Source organism: Buteo buteo, chromosome 6 (genome assembly GCF_964188355.1).
Source record: "Buteo buteo chromosome 6, bButBut1.hap1.1, whole genome shotgun sequence".
Taxonomy (NCBI): Eukaryota; Metazoa; Chordata; class Aves; order Accipitriformes; family Accipitridae; genus Buteo; species Buteo buteo.
In genome coordinates, this window is record NC_134176.1 from 13251926 (window position 1) to 13265168 (window position 13243).

The following is a 13243-nucleotide window of genomic DNA, read 5'->3' on the forward strand; positions in this document are numbered from 1 at the left end:
TTTTTTTCACTTCCGAAAAAAAAAAGTATGACTTTTAAAAATATTATCTCTTTTCAAAATTTGATGGAAGCATGACCTATGGAGATGATTTGACAAAGCCTCCCCTAGAACAGCTAGTAGTCCTTGTTCTGCCTTGTTCAGGTCAAGGACTGAAAAACAGGTGTTTTGTAGTCTACTAAATGACTTCACCACAAGTCGTTGGGTTTTTTTCTTGAGTTTTTGGGATCCCCTCAGCTACCTCTGTTGCTTTGCAACTTACCAAATTTGTACAGTTACCTATTCACCAGCCCGGAGAAAGACCAGTGCAATAGTCCAATGGGCAGTCTAAGTTCAAGTCCTTGTTCCATTTAATGTTTAATTATTTATACAAAGTGAAACAGGTCCAACAAGAGAGGCAGAGAAAGCTGTTCTTCAGAGTAGCTGATAGTTTGGTGGCCAGAAAGCTTGCCTGGGATGCAGGATTCTGACATTCAGACATCTTGCAGAACAGAAACCTGAAATCTGGACTCCTGTGCCACCAGTCATTGCCTTGATCATAGGATGATTATCTGGGAGGGGTGACAGTTTTCTTGCTCTTTGATGTATTTCAAGTCTCATCCTAGGCATGAGAACCTTTCCCAGGTAAGAGCTTCATAAGAACTGGTATGTACCTGCAAAACGTTCTGGTCTCAACAGAATATAATTTGACAGTGAAAAAATGCATCACTGTAAACTCTGATGGGGGCATGACTAGAATTTTCACAACCATGTAGGTCCAGAGTGGTTTGGCCATTGTGATGATCCCTCCAAGTCCTGTGTTTGAAGGAGAGGTCAACAAACAGCACTGGAGGGCATGAGTCTTGGGAAGCCTGTAGAATGCCAAAGCGTATATTTGCATAAGTGTCAGACGTGTAAATCAGCTGCTGTTACAAAAGTTTAACAATGGGGAAATGGTCACATACAAACATTGGTTTGGGCGTTAGGCTTATGAGTCTTACTGTTTTTAAACACTTCAGCTGACATTGATATGAGACCAGGGCATAAAACCAGGAGCCTGATGTGTGATCTGTTGCCAGTTGCCTTCAAACTACCACATCTGATGAGGAAAAAAAGAGAGAGGAAGTGGATGGAGAAATGGGACAGGTCATCTGGACTCTGATAATTAATGTCCCTTAGAATATAAAAGTTTTGAAACTTTCCTGGAAATGAAGTTTTATGATCTGCTACAATGGCCCACAGGGGGGATGCTGCAACCTACACATATTGACAATTGTGGTATTACCAGGCAATTCATTTTTATGAGTAATTTCCAGAGCAACCCTCAACCATGCAGTCACGCATACAGTGGAACAGTGTGCCATAGAAGAAAGACTCAGCTGGAGGCCAAAGATTATACAGATTTATTAATATTTGGGAAAAAGATCCTAACAGCAGAAAGCAAATTGAGCAACAGAGGGGGGAAGAAGGAATGGACTTGACAACAAAGCAAGCTCTGTAAGGATGTGATCCAGAGCACAGTGAACTCAATGGAAAGATTTCCATTGATTTCTTAAGATCTTGGATAGATCTCAAGGGGACAGAGACACTCCGTCTTATACCTTCCCCCCTCCTTTCTCCATCTGAATGGAAAATACATTCTTTCCTGTTCACAACTAGCATCATTTAGTGACCAAACATCACAATCAAAATGTTGATCATCCTTGGGATGTTAGAGCCAAGAATCCCTACCTAAGCAGCCCCAGAAGTGGCTTGACTTTTCCAAGGACTGAGCACCTCTCAAATTCTCTCTAACAGTACCTTCGTCTTTCTATTAGACTCAGAATAGTCTTACCCTGTACTTAACTTTGTAAACCCACTCTGCTTTCTCCTTTAAGACACAGAGAATAATGGAGCAGTTGGATCTATAATCTTGTTTCTCTTAAATCCTTCTCCATAAACACTTTTCTTGTAAAGGTAATGACCCGTTTAGTCGTCTTCTATTTATGTCTAGTCTAAGTAGTTATAGCTGTTACTTTTAAACACCTATTAAATATTTTAGTAGTTCTTAAACCATGCCAAGGAATACTTGGAACAAAAGAACAATGAAGAGAGATGACTGAAAATGAAGTTGTAGAATGGAATTTGATTATATATCATTCAGAAGAAAAAAATAGTTCTGTCAAAGTCCCTGTTAAGGGCTGTTAGAGAAAGTGATATACTTTGCACTAAGTGAGGCTACACAGATCATGAATCATGGCCCCAGGTGATATATCTCCAAGATCAGCTTGGTTATCTACTTTCAAAATCCTTCCTTCTATGGGAACAAAAGTTTGCTGCCTAATGTAAGTAGTGTTTGACAAACTCATCCTGCTGTGATAGCAAGTCTTATTTCATCCTACACACTCAAGAACATAATTTATCTTAACACTAGGCATTGAACAACACTAGCTGTGGGGAAGTAGAACGACTAGGGTTTCCTTTTACTAGTGAACTCAGTTGAAATCGGCAGTCAAGCCAAGCCTGGTTTAAGTACTCTGTTGGTTCCTTAACATGGTGTGAAAGACCAAGGCTGCTTTATTGCAGCGGGTGGGTAAGTTACCAGCAAGACATGCTGAGATGAGGAGCTGTTGACAACACGCAGAAAAACAAACCCCCATTACTCCCCGTCACTTTGGAGATACAAGAATAAACTTCCCTGTAGAGAAAACCAGGACATTATCAGTGGAGAACGCTGAACAGAGCGTCCTACTGTAGTCGTATGTTTGAGTCAGGGCCTAGCTGTGGTGAAATTCAGGGTTAAAGATGATGTGTTGGTCTTTAAGGAGGACCAGCAGTACTCTCCATAGCTTCACTAAGCAAGCCTGATTACTTTGTATAAACTATGCATGCTTTGCTAACAACTATGTCCTTGTAGAGGGAACGAAAGACTGATAAAAGGAAACATTCTGCCCCAGAAGGCACCGAAGGCCAGATGACTGCCAAAGAAGCACAAACTAAAGGAAAGGCAAAGGTGGCGGGGGAGATTGGGACAGCCAACTCAATTCCAGGCTGGAGGAAATTGCCTTCCCCCACCTGCAAGGAGCAGGTGTGTTAATTTACATAACAAGCAAAGTTAATTTAAATATAACTGACCAATAATAGATGAGAGGGTGACTACTAACCAATGAATGTAAATTTAGGCGGGTTTTTACTAATTATGTAACAGAATAAATATGTTGTAGCTCTTTGGTGTGGTGTGCCAGCTTTGTGGAGTCACCAACTGGCACCCACCTCTGTGCAGACATGAAATAAATAAATATCTTGGCTCTGTAAGATTGGCTCATTGCACACCAGGTACTGAACCCCGCCTGTGGGACAACACTACTGTTTGGTGGATCACAGCCTTCTCAGTGACCAGGAGGCCAGGGGTGGACACTTCAGGTTCCTAAGCACAAACCCCTCACCTTGCCCAGGCTGTACATGATTGGAGTGCCTGCTCCACCAGGATGCCAGCTGTGTCAGAAAGCCCCAATTCCATGTTCTGAGGATTTACCCGTTCTCTTCACTAGCACTGAAGGTGCTGGCTTTGGTGGTTCACTCTGTGTTGCCTTCTCTAAGACCCTGTAAGCTAACATCGGTGGAGATAGTTGTCGTCCACCTGGCCTAAACACGTACACATACACTTTAATAACAGGCATTGGCGTGTCCTTCTGTAAGGTGATTCTGACCTAAGGGACACTGTCTCAAGCTTTGCAACAGAGCAGAAAAAAATGTGGTAGCATTGGTTTAAAAGAACAGAAATGAATGAAAAAGGCAGTTCTCTGCTATTACAGCACCGGACACTGAACATCAATTCAGTCTAAAGTCTGTCAAATGATGAAGCACAGATAGTGAATTTGGAGTTTTCAGTTTAACTTCTGACCCAGACCTCCCTGAGGACAGTGGGAATGCCTCTGGGTGTGATAAGCCACAATAGAGTCTCTTTCCTCAAGGACAGGTAAACACATAGTCATTAACAGGTTGTAAAGGAGAACTGAGCTTGCCCAAGGACTTGTTTTCTCAGATTCATCCTGCACTATCAGCTTGAAGACATCCCCTGGGGGTCCTGCAGTTTTCCCTCTTTCCCTCTTGCTCTCAGGATTTGTTTTAGTGAGTTCCCTGTTCACAAAGAGGTGTGACAGAGTGATGCTTGAAAACCTCATTCTGTTCACTCTGTCTGTGTCACAGTAGATCTGGTTTGTTTACCAGGAAGCCCCAGTGTAATGACCCGAGGAATGAATGGGGGACAGACTTTATTTGTAGAAGGTATTTTAAAAACTTGGCATTGTTGCCACAAATAATGTCAAGATGGAAAATCAGGATATAGAGGTGAGTATGAGTTTATTGGGCAGAGACAATTACTTAATCTGTGCTGTGGAACAACAAGCCCACTAGCATCCTGAGCCCGGTTATATACAGAAGTGATGATGATGGTAACGTGATATAGTTCTGTGTCTTTGACAAAATTCATATATTTTTCTATGGACCCAGTCCAAATGCTACTGAGTCCCCAGAAAACAAACAAACAAAATATCAAAAAGCCCACAAAACCCTAAAAGGTGCTTTTCTGTGCTTGCATACTGAAGGAGATGAACATGAGTTTTGCTTTCAAACACAAGTCTCGGGATGTATCCAGACATATCCAGCACATAACTACACAGCTGATGCATACACTTCTCCTTTCCCCACTCTCACCAAAAGGTTCATCGAAGCTGTGGAGATGTTTGATGTTCCTGGTGAGACGAGGTCATTGCTCCTCTCTTGGAGCTGAATCATGTGAAATAGAAGCTGAAAGGGGACAGAGGGCATTGGAGAGAATAGGTACTATTTTTAGCACAGGGACATTCTTCAGTAGCCCTGGCATCACTGGAAATCTTCAAGGAGAAGTCTCTGTTGGAGACATGATTGATGAATGCAAATAGCAGGCTTCTCTACAGTCATGTCATTGACACCTATTTGCATTTGGGTTTTATCATACTTGTGTGCCAATATTTCAGACTTATTATTTTTTCCCTTGGTCTTTTAGGGGATAGCACAGATGGTGACTTCTCTTCTGTGTTTGCCCTTTACACTTGTTTCTAGTGACCATCTGACTGCCTTCATTGTGGCTCTGTTCTTTTCAGAGCGCTATTGATTATATTCTGCACTTCATGGGAATCCAGTGTTAAGGGACAGCTTTACGAGCCATCATGGGCTCCAGGTACCTATTTTTATCAACCTGAGCAACTGTTGCTTAGAAAAAGAGACCCCTGTTTCCCGGGCCACGTGTGGCTGACCTCGGTTAGTCCGAACTCCTTTGACCTCAGTGCAGCTTAAGCGATGTGACAGCCGAGTCAGCCCCTTTAATTCCAGTCTTTGTGAGGCTCATGTGATAATCACGCACTTGCTCTGTCAGAGGAGCCGGGAAAGAGCGATTCTGTCTGTCCTTGCTCCCTGCAGCAGACCTCTTTCTTGCCTTCTCTCTTCCACCAGATTCCTTTCATTTTGTTGGTTCTATTCAGGAACAAAGAGGACTTTGTTGAATTGCCTTTGTGGTTTATTTTCCTGAGCCTTGGAAGATAGCAGACTTTTGCCACTGTTTTATCCAACCCTTTATCACATGCACAATGCCCTGAATGCTTGAAGGAGGCTAGTGTGTGTTAGTCTAACTCTCTGCTTTTTTTTTCAGGTTGGAAGCCAGGGCTGACTTCTGGATGCCAAGTTAGGAATAATTGCTGGAGTAAAAACTCAGGGAAGAGTCTGTCCATGCGTCTGCCATAAAGGCTCCAGTCAGAAGAGCTACATTTGTCAGTGGATTTCATCTTGTTTTTCATCTTCTCTGGTCTTACAGGTCCCAATGTCTACACAGACATGTGTTTATTTACAGATGTAGAACACATCCTCATCAAATGGTCTTTGGGCACATGTTCAAAAAGGGGTAAAAATGCATTGACTGGCCACTACAGCTGCTAATACTTAGCAGCTTTTATGTGAGCCTGTAAAAGTGTTTTGACATGATAAACTGCTACAGTCTTCACAGATGCGGAAAGGCAGTTGCAGAAGAGTTAGATGGAGGGACTCTGGTTTATAGGCTTTACCATAAAAGACTTCTCCAGATCTCAGGACAAGTCAGTAGTGTGGAGAAGACAAAGAGCAGCTGACTCTAATCCTTTGCCCTAACCACTGTCCCAGCTGCCTTTCATATGACCTGCCACTCTACCTATTCCCAACACAAAGTTCCTAACATGTTTCCTTTATTTAATGCATCAAAACATCTTTTTCAAATGATGGAAAATGTAGCCATTACTCAAGGCTGCCCTTGAGTGATAGCTTTATCTATTTTGTCTATTGCCAGAAGGACAGTGTGGTCCTGGAGAGTCTCTGGACAAGGTAATAACAGAGAGTTGCTTCATCGAAGCTCTTCCCATGAGGGACGAGATCTATAATCTTTGTTTTTAGTGGAACAGACTAACATCTCCGAAGGCGTAGTAGGCGTCAAAATACAGTGCTTCTGAGCTCTGTATGCAAAAGGTCAGGCAGTGTTTAATCCTGGGGGTGACCTCATGCACCTCGAGGGAATTTCATCAAGGATGTAGTTAGTCTGTATTTTGCAATAATCTGTAGGAAATAAGCTTGGCATTTCAGAGATAAAATTCGCAAGCAGTACCATTCCAGTCACCCAACGTGCTTTGTAGACGGGATTTCTGTGACTGTTTATTTCAAAAAAGGTCTCATGTTCAAAACTGAAACTTTCAGCCCTTACTCGGGCAAAAATTGCACAGAAACCAGTAGGAATACTGCCTAGAGCAGAGTGAAATAAAAGCTGGAGGATCTGGTGCTGTGTTATTTGGCTCGAGCTGCAAAACTTCAGCAAATCTGTCTCTAGCAAGCAAAGTGAGCAATTTTGACAGCTTTTATTATATTGAATTACAATGACAAATAGGGGCATTGATATGTAGAATGTTTGAAAGCGCGATAAACACAGTCCTAATGAGAGAGATGTTTCTTTTTATTTGACACACCACCACTGTTTTTTCTCGGCATACTCTAGGTGCACCAACAAAAATAGAAGACCTGGTTATTTGAGGCAAAATTCCTGAAATATTATTCTCTAAATCTCTAAGCTTTCACTTATTACTTTTTATTCCCATAAGTATTTGATGATTTTATTGTCCACAAAAACTGTAACAGTAATAAAAGAAAATAAAATCATTAGCGCAAACATAGAATACCTCAGTGTTTTCTTATGAATTCAAGTATGAATTTGAAGTCAAACATGCTTTTCAATGTTAAAAATCTTACTGTTCAGAGGATAAATGGTGCTCACAGTAAGGGGATTGCTCTTAAGTCCCTTACACAGTTATAGTCCTTGGGTTGTTTAACTCCAGTTTCACACACCATGGCGTTTTTTGAACTTTGAAGCCTACAGTGAGTAACTTGTACTATAGAAGAAAATAATTTCACATCCACATAACAGTTGTAGCAGGTTCTTTGGAGAACGATCTGTTTTGAAAGCAGGTAGTCAGTTATGGGTGCTGCCATAAATAGCAACAACAGCAAGATAATTTTGCTTATCCACCACTAACACTTGCAAGTGAAGGCATTTTACCACAGCTGTTAGGGATTCAATCACTTCTAACAAGGTGTTTAGTCCAGGATGTTGGCATTTTAGTGTTGATTTCACTGAAAACCATTTAGTGCTTCTGTCTGTTGTTATTTCTAAACTTGCATCTGTCTCTTTCTAATCTAATACCTTCTTTAAACGTGAAGAGTTGCAGGATTCATTCTGTTATGCCAGTTCCCACACACAGACCCATATATTTCATCACCTGCTTTACTTTTGATATGGCATTAAAATGGAACCGGGAGGCTATTGCTATTCACACAAGCGTACTTCAGTTGCCCATTTCTCTCTGTCCTCCCTGCATGCCTGCCTCAAACACTGTTGCAGCCTGCTGAGATCAAGCCCATGAGCTGCCCGGGGCAGGGACGCTTCTCCTCGTGCATCCTGAGAGCGTTGCCTGTTCTCTGCAAGTGCATCAGCCTGGGAACTCGTCTGTATGCGTGGATGCAGTGGGGTGCAGGACCAGATGAGAGGAAGCTGCCAAGAAAGCCACAGGAGCAGAATGCATATGGAAATGAAGCAAGATATGACAAATACATTTTCCTGGTTTAGGTGGGTGCACAAGAAACAGCTGCCGCTGGGGCAGCCTCAGCTCATCCAAACCGTGCTGAGAAGAGGCACAGCTAAAGGAATTTTTCATGTGTTGTCACATCCTCAAGGCTTGTTTTTCAGAGCACAGAAATGCTTTTTATTGTCTTGGAAGCCACCTCCTGCACATTTACAACTTTTAAATCAGCCTTACTTGGATTCAGTGGAATTAGGGATAGGGAAATCCTATTAGGTCCCATTATCATTTGATCTACCAGAGCAGTGTTGTTCTATATGTTAATTTGCTGAGCACTCTGTTCATGTTTAAATAACTCAGTGTAATAACCACGTAGTTATTGTCTATGCCTCTTAATACATATTTGTATGTTTGAAAAAAGATTTTTAATATTTCTCTTAGAGTTCAAATACCTTCCTGCCTCTTTTTAACCCTTGAAATCACTCCTCCTCTTCAAGAAGATCATGTTAACTTAATTTTTTAGATGAGGCAGTGGAGGGAGGGTGAATCTACACTGACTGCTTATGCCCTATTTCCTTTTACCAGATTGCTTTTAGACTCCCTTTTGAATCAACTGATTCCCTTAAAAACAGAATCCAAGAGTAGGGTTTGCTCCTGGAACCTCTCCAGAAGCACAATGAGGAAGGAAATGCCACGTTTGACTCCTCGCACCCAACACAGACTGTCCCAAGTGGCCACTCAAAGTGATGTTTGAGAGAGTACATGTCCTCCTTTGAGCCCCAGCCCTTGGAGGGACAGGAAAGGTGGGAATCAGCTAGCGTGACAAGCAGAGGTGGAGTTTATTTGGCTGAGATGGTGTTATCCCAACGCATCTACTCCTGTGCCCTCTCCCTGCCCAGCAGCCTGGTCTCTCAGCTTACACCCTCACAGCCCCAGCTCACTGGGAGATGCCTTCCCCTCTCTCCTCCTGCCAGCCATTCCCATCCAGGCACACCCTGGCAGCCTTCTTATTCCAAGGCCAGAGTTTCTGTAGAGCCGTGTGCTCTGGCATCGCATGGGGCAGCTCTGGGGTGTCGGGACTGCAGACAGCACTGCTGGGTTCCCAGACCAACGAGGCTGTGCCTTCCCTCTGCAGGAGGGTTTCTGGTCTGGCCACGCTCAGGCGTGCCCCCATGGCAAACCCAAAATAGAGTTGTATGCCCAAAAGTAAGAAGCCTTTTCTCACCAGGGTGTTTGCCTGATGTAGGAAAGACACCTGAGGCCAGTGAACGTGCTGGCCTGATACCAGGAGACAACTGGGTGGCAACCTTTTACTCCCAGGTGAGAAAGAAGATGCTGCTCTGAAAGCAGAAAGCAAGTTCCTAGGAGAAGGACTGACGGCTCTCATTGACACCATGGTGACTCCCCCCCTCCATGTCACCACGGTCCTCAGTGCTCCAGCTCCTGCCTTAGCTGCAGGGGAGCAGCAGTGAAGCACTACCCCTGCAGGCTGACCCTGCAGACCTCATCAGGACGCAGCTGTGGGGGAGCTGGCGAGCAAGTCTGCTTTTACTTTTTTCACGTTTCCTACCACTTAGGCTTTTGTATGCCAAATATTGTATTTGTAGCTGCTAAGTATTGGGTCCTGCACTCGGGTCATAACAACCCCAAGCAACGCTACAGGCTTGGGGAAGAATGGCTGGAAAGCTGCCTGGTGGAAAAGGAGCGGGGGGTGTTGGTAGACAGCCGGCTGAGTATGAGCCAGCAGTGTGCCCAGGTGGCCAAGAAGGCCAACGGCATCCTGGCTTGTATCAGGAATAGCGTGGCCAGTGGGACCAGGGGAGTGATTGTGCCCCTGTACTTGGCACTTGTGATGCCACACCTCAATTCAGTTTTGGGCCCCTCGCTACAAGAAAGACACTGAGGTGCTGGAGCGTGTCCAGAGAAGAGCAACGAAGCTGGTGAAGGGTCTAGAGCACAAGCCTTATGAGGAGCGGCTGAGGGAACTGGGGTTGTCCAGTCTGGAGAAAAGGAGGCTGAGGGGAGACCTTATCACTCTCTACAACTGCCTGAAAGGAGGTTGCAGCGAGGTGGGTGTCAGTCTCTTCTCCCAAGAAACAAGGGATAGGACAAGAGGAAATGGCCTCAAGTTGCACCAGGGGAGGTTTAGTTTAGATATTAGGAAACATTTCTTCACTGAAAGGGTTATGAAGCTTTGGAACAGGCTGCCCAGGGAAGTAGTTGAGTCACCATCCCTGGAGGTATTTAAAAGACGTGTAGATGTGGTGCTTAGGGACATGATTGAGCGGTGGACTTGGCAGTGCTAGGTTAATGGTTGGACTCGATGGTCTTAAAGGTCTTTTCCAACCTAAATGATTCTATGATTCTATGATTTTGGTAGTATAGGTGGTGTGCAACAGTACCATGCTGTTGCAACATCCAGAGCCTGTTGTATACGAGTCAGACCTCTCTGCAAATTGGTAGGTGGGCAGGTCTCTTTATAGCGACGGTTAAAAAAAGAGGGGGAGGATGTGGGGACACACTTCAAAGATGCAGATGAGTAGGTAGAAAAGAAGAAGGTGTGGGAGCAATAGCCGTGGTGTTGACTTAGAGATCTGGAGACATATGAGTATACTTGGTAGCCCTGGGGCTACCTCCCTGATCTGGGGAGGGGCTGAAGCTCCTGGTGGCTGGAAGAGTGGTGGAAAGAAACATCTGTACATCCTGTGTGACTGGCAGTGGTGCTAGAAAGGGACACTGCCTGTGAGGGGTACGTGGGGAGAGGCAGGGAAAGACAGACACTGCCAGCATAGATTTACTGGGGACCTGGCTTATTGGTGGCTTACTGGTGACCTGGCACAGGTTATGCAAGAGGCAGCAATGACCTGTCCAGCCCGCTTCCCCAGGTTTGTCATGCTGAGGTCAGCTAGCTGAGTGCATGCTCTGCTGAGAGCTTGCAGGCGGTCAGACCCATGCTTGTCCTGATGTGGTGCCTGAATCACTGTAGGAGATGGTAAGTAGAGTTTGCTCAGGTGCCGAAAAGTGTTCTGTTGCCAATATCTGAGGTAGGAGGAGAACCCCAGCTCCCATGGCACAGAGAAGTCTCAGATAGCTGCCCTTTTTCAGGTGTCTGGTGTAGCTGGTGGTTCTCTCTGATCCTTCTGCTTACGGCTCAGAAATGGGAAGAGCAGCAATCTCTTTGGTTGAGGTATTTGTGGCAGATATTAAGGAGTTTCATTAGTTTGCCTGGATATCTGCAGAGTGCACATTGGGCAAGCACCTGGACCAAGCTCCTGGTATTTTTTCAGTGCAGATACTGCATGAACAGACAAGCTGGCTAATCTCACAGACCTCTATTGCAATCATGCCCATGGTGGTAATAGCCAGCCTTGAACTGGTTGCCAGCAACGGTGAGAACTGGGAGTGGTAAAACTCTCTAAGGTGATTGCAAAAGTTTTCTCTTTCACTATGTGTTTCTAGAAGGGGAACTGCTGACACAGGGAGCCTTGAAGCTGGTCTGGTGTGTACAGAAATGTTGCCTTCGTTGAGGGTAATCCTAGATGCACGGCACAAACTAGTCTTCCAGGGGAAAATCGTCTCTAGCGCCAACATTTCCTCTGAGCATGAAGAGACTGGCATGAAGAGCAGATGACACTGTGTCCCACGTCAGTGCCATCAACCTGGGATAGCTGCCCTTTTCTTTGGCATCAGTCTTGTCTATGCCTTGGAGGTCCCTGAGGAACAAGTCTGTCCATCTGACACAATGCCTGGAGCAAATGGACTTTTTTAAGAAGACAGATCTATTGAGAGGTGTGAAATAGCAGCAAGGGCTGTAAGGACGAGCACAAGGAACTTGTACAGTAGCAGTGAAACAAGTGGGAGCAGTGGTGGTGGTGCTGCTGCCTGCATGTTGGACAATGGCTACCAGAAAGCTTAGAGCATGGCCCACTTTCAATGTGCTTGCTCGTGCTGTGGAGCGAACAAGGGTTGAGCGTGATGTGTGGGTCAAACTGGAGCCGTGCATGGGTAGGTTCAGAGGCCTGTGGATAGGTATGGGGCTGGGGCTCACTCCAGATGCTGTTTGGTGCACATAACCCTGGCCAGTGAGACATGGGCTCTCTGCATTACTTGTCCCAGACATTTGTAACAATGCAGAGGGAGACACTGAGAGAAGAATAACTCTCCTGTTACGTTAACAGGGAATGGATTTGGACTTCCTCAGTCCCAGTGTCTCTGTTAGACCCTCCTGCAACTCCAGCACTTGGATCTGTTTCTCTTATTACACATTAATTTCCTTTGGGGAATCCTTCCTTCTCTGTATAAGAAACACAGGCACTATTAAATTATCCAAAAGATGTTGTGCTGGAGAGCATCCCTGGAAGTCATCCCTTCACTCTGAGGCAAGATCACACTTAGCTAGATGGTCCCTGGGAGAAATTCCTGTAACTCTTCCTCGACACCTCCAGTGATGCAGCATCAACTACAAACAAAGGCTGCAATGCTTCACTCCCCTTGCACTTAATTTATTTTTTTCCTCTTGACCTCAATGTATCTTTGTTGCAAGTCAAGCTTACAATTTCTTGTCCAACTCTTGCTGTGTGTAGCAAAGCTTTCTTTTGGTAAGAACCTTTCCTTCATATTGGACAACTCTTTGGAGGCCTCTCTCTCTCTCTCAAGGCTTCTCTTTCCCAAAGCACTTAATCTTCCTGCTGTGCTCTGCTGGCCTCTCTCTGGCTTCCCTGCACTGCTCTTCTGGTGTGAGCTTTGGGTCCCTGTTGACCTTGTTGGCAATTTAGGTCTAACACTCAATGTGTAACACAAACCTAGGAGTGAGGCTACTTGCTCCAAAGACCAGGACCCTGGATGAATTTAGCATGTGGTTCTAAAGGATAATAACTCTACAGGGATTTGGTGACCCCTCTGTAAGTCCTGGGGAGGAAAGTGTTGGCCAAGGCCTGGGGAGTTCTTCTGTGGCATGTTGGCCCTCCCTGCTCCATCTGCTTTCTATTGCGCTCGAAAAGGAAATGAACTGAGCTAAATGATTTCAAAGTGACATTCTCCACACTGCACTCTAATTCCATAATTGCCAGCTCCATGCAGTTCCCAGTACTAAAATGTTTAAAATAATAGCCTTCAAAAAGAGCCAAGGCTTCGAAAGGGCCATGCACCCCCTCTGCTGG

The 13243-nt window shown here is 44.8% G+C and overlaps 1 long non-coding RNA gene across 1 annotated transcript in view; it reads right to left on the reverse strand.

Moving 5' to 3' along the window:
* Positions 1-370: 370 nt before the first annotated feature.
* Positions 371-13243, reverse strand: part of LOC142032418 (uncharacterized) — a 52962-nt gene continuing 40089 nt past the window's right edge. The window contains exon 3 of the long non-coding RNA XR_012650825.1: positions 371-848. This is a non-coding gene — a long non-coding RNA (uncharacterized LOC142032418). The remainder of the gene's footprint in view (positions 849-13243) is intronic.